This window comes from Aegilops tauschii, chromosome 4 (genome assembly GCF_002575655.3).
Source record: "Aegilops tauschii subsp. strangulata cultivar AL8/78 chromosome 4, Aet v6.0, whole genome shotgun sequence".
NCBI lineage: Eukaryota > Viridiplantae > Streptophyta > Magnoliopsida > Poales > Poaceae > Aegilops > Aegilops tauschii.
In genome coordinates this window covers 115,266,789-115,274,494 of record NC_053038.3, presented here as the reverse complement: position 1 = coordinate 115,274,494, position 7,706 = coordinate 115,266,789, and the positions used below count along the sequence as shown (strand labels likewise).

Below are 7,706 nucleotides of genomic sequence, written 5' to 3'. Positions count from 1 at the left end.
ATTCGCCATCCTTGCCATGTCAGCTGCTTGCGTGTTGCATTTTGCCATGTCATCATTTGCATTTCATCTGCATGTTTTTCAAAACTTGCATCCGTTCGGGTCCTCCCGGCTCTCTCCGTTGTCCGTTCGGCGTCCAGACACACTCGCACGCGCCCGCGGCACCTCCGAAATATTATTTTATAAGTGGCCGAAAAGGTTCTCGGAATGGGATGAAAGTCGGCGTGCGGTCTTATTTTAGTGTAGGTAGACCGCCTGTCAAGTTTCGTCGCATTCGGAGTTCATTTGATAGCCCAACCGTAATCCATAGCGGCACCCTTGCCAGTTTATTCATCGGATGTTTTCGGTCTCCGAAAACCCTTCCCGAGCTGCACTTCTCTTCTCTCCCCTTAGCCCAAGCCCTCTCTTCACAGCCCACCTAGCCCATCTACACTGCCCCTCCGCTCCGGACCATCCGATGGCGATCGAACGACTCCGAATCGGCCTCAAACCCCGAACCCTAGCCCCCCTTTCCTATTTAAACCCCCTCCCCTTGCCATTTTGGGCGTCCCTAGCCTAACCCTAGCCTCCTCACACCTCCAGCAGGCGCATCTTCATCGTTTTCGGCTCCGGACAGCTCCCCCTCCGCCACTTGTCGCGCCCCCATCGGCCAGCGCCGCCGCCAGCCGCCGCCTCCACCAACCACCGGGCGCCACGTGGCCTCCCCAGTCCTCCCGTGCCTCCCACTACGCAGGGCCCGCCCGAGCCCATCCGCGGCCCACCGCTGGGCCGAATCAGGCCCGCTGCCTGCGCCGCCCCTGTGTCCCCGTGCAAGCTCCAGATCGGGAGGAGCCCGAGCTCCCGCCGCCCCGCCTCCTTCCGGCCCCTCGCCGGAGTGCGCCGCCAGACCTCGCCGCCGCCGGCGACCTCGCCAGGCCAGGGCCCGTTGCGCCCTCCCTTCACCGTCCTCTCCCTCTAGCTCACCACCTCGCTCTCTCTCTTTGTGCAGGGGCTCCGCCCGACCTTCCCCGTCGCCTGGAGTCCTCCCGCCGGTCGCCTGCCGCATCTCCGGCCAGATCCGGCGCCCCCTGGTTGGATCCACGCGCCACCAACCCGTTTTGGCCGTTCCCGGCCTCCCCGTCGTCCTCGAGCGCTCTCGCCGGAGCCCCTCGTCCCACCGCCGCCGCCATGGTTCTGCTCAGGTTCGAGCAGAACAGCTTGCCTGCTCGCTGCGCCTCCGTGCGTGGGCTAGCCGGCCACGTGGGCCTCCCAGGGCCCACCTCCACCAACCCGTCTGCCCGGCCTGCTTCCCCTCCGCATGGGCCTCAGCCCGCTAGGTGAGTGCCCACCTATCCAACGGCAGTGCGTGATTTAGTTATCCCGCGCGCACTCCGTTTTTTTCTAGAAAAACTGCCAAGTCCCAGAATTGCTACATAATGTGTGCATATTTGGATGCTTGTAACTTTCTGCATGTCGCTCCGTTTTGCATGTATGATATATCACAATGTTCACCATGAGATGCTCTTCATTTCATTCCATTGTGCCATGCTTGTTTGAGTTTATCTTGATGCCCTAATCATCGTTGCAAGAGTGCTATATGATGTTAACTGCTGTCTGTTTACAGAACTTGTTGATTTGTTATTTTCATTGCATTTTGTGTGTGCATCCTATGAGCTTGATGTCTACATGAATTTTGAACTACATCATGCCATCTTTACGGAGGTGCTTGTCTTGTATTTCTGTGATATATGTGGTGACTGGCACAAGCATGCAAAGTAGCCTCCATGATGTTGCTGATTTCCGTGTCTTGGTCATTTCTGCTAAGTCCGTAGCTGTAACATTGTGATGCCATGTAAACCTGCTGTCACCATGAGTTCTATGCCTAATCTGGAGATGTTCACTAAGGATGTTCTGTTATAAATGTTATGATCTATCCATCAATGCCCTTTTTTCATTTATAGCCTGCCTTATCTTGTTGTAATCTTGCTCCAAACTTGCTAAATAATGTTGCTGTCATCCTGTTAACATGAAGTCCAGTATTGCCATGTGTTTTGCTAGTGATCCATGCACCCTATGAACTTGCTCTTGACATTTTTAGCTCCATAATTGTGTCTTCTTACTGTGGGTCACCTTGTCATGCCATTTATTGCTTTGGGGTGGGTTTTACAAGCTCACCAACAGGCCTACTTATCGTTGTTTCTGCCATGTACTGTTATTTTCACTGTCTGAATCTGTCATATTACTTGCTATGTTTACATGGGTGCCATCATATCTTATGTACCTTTTTGGCTCGTGATCAGTAAGGGACATTTGTTCTATGCAATTAGTAGATTCATGCCATGCATCTGTTTGCTATGATATCTTCCTGTAGCATGTTTTTTGATAGCTCTAGACTTTGCAACCTGATGTTATTTATGCCATGTCCAGTGATTTTCGGCTAAGTCTGTGAAACTGTTATTAGTTGTAATCTTGCCATGTCCTTTTGAGCATGCTCTAGTGATTTCTAGAGATAACTCAGTGTTCATGTTTTGTCGTGCTTTACCTTTACATCATGTCCATGCCTTTTGCTGTCATGTTAGGATGCTATAGCATATTGTTTTGATGCATGCCAAAATGCCTAGTTGCTGTTTTGGACAGATTGTTGTTATATCTTGTTTGGAGTGTATGTGTTGCACTGTTGCTCCGTTTTGTGCATGCTCTATATGAAACTTGCTTAGTTTTGCATGTAGTTTCATATTACCTTGTTGCATCCTTGTTTTGAGAGTGTTTGCTTGATGTTTGGATGCATTTTGCATCAATTCCATGTTTAACTTGTTTAGCTCATATCTTCTAGGCCGTAGCTCCGAACTAAATGAACTTTATATGTAACTTGACTACAATTTCGTGTAGATAATCATGGTGCTCTTTAACTTGCTGTTTAACAACTTCAACTTAATGTTTGTTCAGATCTGGACCAATTTCGAAATTTGCATATGAGGACTTACCGGAATTGTCATATGTCGTTTCCGGCCTCATTTAAACTTGCTTTGATGTGTTGTTCTTGTGTGCATCATCTCTTGCCATGAGTAGCTTCATGTAGCCTTTTCATGCATCATACTTGGTTGAGCATCATGTCTTGCTTATGTGTTTTGTGTTTACCATGTTGTTTGCTTCTTTCCGGTTGTGCTTCTCCTCGATAGTTCCTGTTTCGTTGCATTCGTGAGGATTCGTTCGTCTACGCTTGGTTCGTCTTCGTGGCTTCACCTTCTTCATGGACTCGTTCTTCTTCCTAGCGGGATTTCAGGCAAGATGACAGTAACCTTGGATCTCATTACTATCATTGTTATGCTAGTTGATTCGTTCTATCGCTATGCTGCGCCACCTATCACTTGCTCTTCAAGCCTCCCAAATTGCCATGAAACCACCTCTAACCTTGCTCTCCCTTCCTAGCAAACCATTGTTTGGCTATGTTACCGCTTTTGCTCAGACCCTCTTATAGCGTTACTAGTTGCAGGTGAAGATGAAGATTGCTCCATGTTGGATTATGTTTATGTTGGGATATCAAAATATCTCTTATTTAATTAATGCATCTATATACTTGGTAAAGGGTGGAAGGCTCGGCCTTATGCCTGGTGTTTTGTTCCACTCTTGCCGCCCTAGTTTCCGTCATACCGGTGTTATCTTCCTTGATTTTGCGTTCCTAACGCGGTTGGGTGTTATGGGAACCCCTTGACAGTTCGCTTTGAATAAAACTCCTCCAGCAAGGCCCAACCTTGGTTTTACATTTGCCTCACCTAGCCTCTTTTCCCTTGGGAGTCGCGCCCCCGAGGGTCATCTTATTTTATCCCCCCCGGGCCAGTGCTCCTCGGAGTGTTGGTCCAAACTAGAGCACCGTGCGGGACCATCCCTTGGCAACTTGGGTTACGTCGGTACCTGTACGCTTAGCTTATCCGGTGTGTCCTGAGAACGAGATACGTGCGACTCCTATCGGGATTGTCGACACATCGGGCGGCTTTGCTGGTCTTGTTTTACCATTGTCGAAATGTCTTGTAAACCGGGATTCCGAGACTGATCGGGTCTCCCCGGGAGAAGGAATATCCTTCGTTGACCGTGAGAGCTTATAATGGGCTAAGTTGGGACACCCCTGCATGGTATAAACTTTCGAGAGCCGTGCCCGCGGTTATGTGGCAGATGGGAATTTGTTAATGTCCGGTTATAGAGAACTTGACACTCGACTTAAATAAAACGCATCAACCGCGTGTGTAGCCGTTATGGTCTCTTCTCGGCGGAGTCTGGGAAGTGAATACGGTTTATGGGTTATGTTTGACGTAAGTAGGAGTTCAGGATCACTTCTTGATCATTGCTAGCTTCACGACCGTTCCGTTGCTCCTCTTCTCGCTCTTATTTGCATATATTAGCCACCATACTTTGCTTAGTCGCTGCTGCAACCTCACCACTTTACCCCTTCCTTACCCATTAAGCTTTGCTAGTCTTGATACCCATGGTAATGGGATTGCTGAGTCCTCGTGGCTCACAGATTACTACAACAACAGTTGCAGGTACAGGTTTTGCGATGATCATGACGCGAGAGCAATGTTAGCTTGTATTGGAGTTCTTCTTCAGCTTCTTCTTCGACCAGGGGATAGGTTCCAGGTCGGCAGCCTGGGCTAGCAGGGTGGATGTCGTTTGAGCTTCTGTTTGTGTTTCATCCGTAGTCGGATGTTGCTCTTATGTATGATGTTGGTGTAATCTTGCGCCATTTGTATGCCTTGTATGGATCCCCATCTATTATGTAATGTTGATGTAATGATATCCACCTTGCAAAAGCGTCTTCAAGATGCGCTTCTATCCTTGGTGGGACCTTCGAGTTCCTTTAGGATAGGGTCGCATCTTGGGTGTGACACTCCCCACCGAGCAACGCCCCGCCGGAAGCCCTGCAGCATCGTCCCCGACCTCGTCTTCATCCTCTGGCCGCCGGCGACCTCACCGGGGATTCGCGAGCTCCAGCCCGTCCCCGGCCTCGCCGTTGCCTCTACTAGAATCGCCGTGAGCCCCTGCCCCTTTCCCCTCTCTCCCCGTGCTCGTTCGCGCCTTCTAACCACCGTGGCCATCGAAGCCGATAGTTCCTCGCCGCCGGCCATGTCGCCACCGCGGCTACGGCCCTGTAAGCACGCGTCCAAGCTCACCACTGAACTCACTGCACCCCCACAAGCCTAACGTGCCCATCCGCGGCTCCTGCCATGCACGGCATCGTTGGTTCCGTCGATGCCCGAACTCCGGCGACCGCAAAAGAGCTCGCCGCCGTCGGCTCCGGCCACCCCAGCGCCTCCCACCGCCACCGTTCGACGCGCGCCACTCCACTCGTTCGAACGCAACAAGCCACGCCAGAATTGGTGCCCTGTGGCTCGATTCCGACGCCCTCCACCGCGTCTGGCCTCGCCGGCGTCGAGTCGCTGCTGGGTTTGACCCCGCTGGCCTGGGTTGACCCCGGTTTGACCTCCTCTGGGTCCTGACGTGTGGGCCCAAGACCCTGCTTAATTAGTGTTAGGTTTAATTAGTGCTAATTAACTTAGTTAACCCACTGACTCGCTGACATGTGGGCCCAGCCCTGCTGACATTTTAGTTAGTGTTAGCTTAGCGCTAATTAACTCAGTTAATTAACTGAGTCACTGACCAGTGGGCCCCACTGGTCAGGTTGGACCTGGACTGGGTCAGTTGACCTGCTGAGGTCAGCCTGACGCAATGCTGACGCAGTAATAGGCTTTTCTGGATTTATTCTTATTCACGTAATTTCAGAAAATAGTGCAAACTTTTAAAAATCATAGAAAATAATCTATAACTCAGAATGAAATAAATTATATATGAAAAATGATCAGAAAAATCCAATCTATCCATCTATACTGGTTTCATGCATGTTTAAACAACTTAAGCTTGCTGTTTAGATCAAAACATGATAATACACTTTATAAGTTCTTAGTTTGAATTTGAACCTTTGGTTCAAATCAACTCAAACCCTTATGTTCTTAGCTGCATTAGCTCAAACCACAACGTATTGCCATGTCATGATCATGCATCATATTGTTGCATTGCATTGATTGTGTTCTTCCCTGTTTGCCAGTAATTGTCCCCTCTCAGTAGATGACGTTCCGACGATGAGTTCGATGACACCGATGAAGAACTATACTATCTTCAGAAGTGCCAGGCAAGCAAAACCACCTTGTTCATTCCGATACAATCCCATTCTCTCGCTCCTGCTCTCTTTTGTTGCATTAGGACAACAACGATTCATGTGTTACATGTTGCGGTAGTTGAACCCCTTTTCCTCTGCATGACCTGTCATTGCCACAGTAAATATATGAAACCCACTAGCATGAGTAGGAGTTGTTTGAGCCCTGATGTGCCTACTCATTCATGCTTGTTGTCATGCTTGCTACTACTTAGAGTTGAGTCAGGTCTCATTCATCGGAGATGAATCGGAGGCGTGTGAACATGTCCTACTGTTGAGAGCTAAGTGTGTGAACACGATTTGGTAAAGGTAGCGGTGAGAGACCCTGTAGGAGTACATGGTGGGTTGTCTCATTGAAACCGTCCTCGGGAACTGAGTTCTGTGTTTGTGATCCATGAACAGCTACTACCACACATTGGGATCCTTAATTGACTCTCTCGGCTTCTTAACCACCCATGTCCTCTGCCCAGGAGTTGCAAGTAGTTTCTGGTGTTTGTAGTATGCTGGAGGCCGTGCGCAGCGCTGACCCGAGGGGTGGGCTGTGATGCGGTAGGCACGTGGCCGGGTATACCGGGCGCCTGTTTGGTGTCGTGGAACCCTGTACACATCGTTCGGGGCCGTATGTGGAAACCTCGGCCGAACTCCCTGCGGATGGAACCTGAATAGGCGATAAACCTGGACTAGAGACTTGAGTGTTTAGGTAGGCCGTGGCTGACACCCTCACTGGGCTTCGGCTTGAAGGTTGCCGAGTACATGTCGTGTAAACGGCGATAAGTGGTGAGAGCGTGTGTGAAGAAGTACACCCCTGCAGGGTTAACATCATCTATTCGAATAGCCGCGTCCGCGGTAATGGACTTCTGGGTTGCCTATAACAGTTCATAGACAAGTGAAAGTGGATACTCTAAAATGTGCAAGATAAGCATGAGTGCTATGGATGGCGTTCTCGTAGGGAGACAGGAGCGGAGCCATAGTGGTGTATTGAAATGATGAATATGTGGACTAGTGTGCGCCACCTCAAAAGAGTTACTTGCAGTCATAGTTTAGGATAGCCACCGAGTCAAAGCTGGCTTGCTGCAGTTAAACTCCACCACCCTCCTTTGTTGATAATGATGCATACTTAGTTAGTTCTGATGTAAGTCTTGCTGGGTACATTTGTACTCACGTTTGCCTATTTTATGTTTTGGAGAGAGACGTCAGTCTTGCTAGTAGTTCCGTGTGGACTTCGACGTTTAGCTTGATACCTCAGCTACGATCTTGTGCCCTCGGCAGGATCTGGTAGATAGTCAGGCTTCTCATCCTTTTTCATTTGTAGATGTCTGTACCCAGACATGTTAAGCTTCCGCATGTGCTTTGATGCCATGATGCCATGTTGTATTTACACATATGGAGCATATCGAGCATATTGTGTGTATGATTGAAATGCTTGGTATGTGTGGGATCCGACAACCTAGTTGTTTATCCTTGGTAGCCTCTCTTATGGGGAAATATAGTCTTGTGCTTCCATGAGCCATAGTAGTCCGCTACA

At 49.4% G+C, this 7,706-nt stretch overlaps 1 long non-coding RNA gene across 1 annotated transcript; it reads left to right on the top strand.

Annotated features, from left to right (window-relative positions):
- Positions 1-537: 537 nt before the first annotated feature.
- On the top strand, positions 538-4,765 carry LOC141021223 (uncharacterized). The gene is made up of 3 exons (XR_012181513.1): positions 538-1,313; positions 3,156-3,259; positions 4,509-4,765. It is a non-coding gene; the product is annotated as an uncharacterized lncRNA (long non-coding RNA).
- Positions 4,766-7,706: the final 2,941 nt, after the last annotated feature.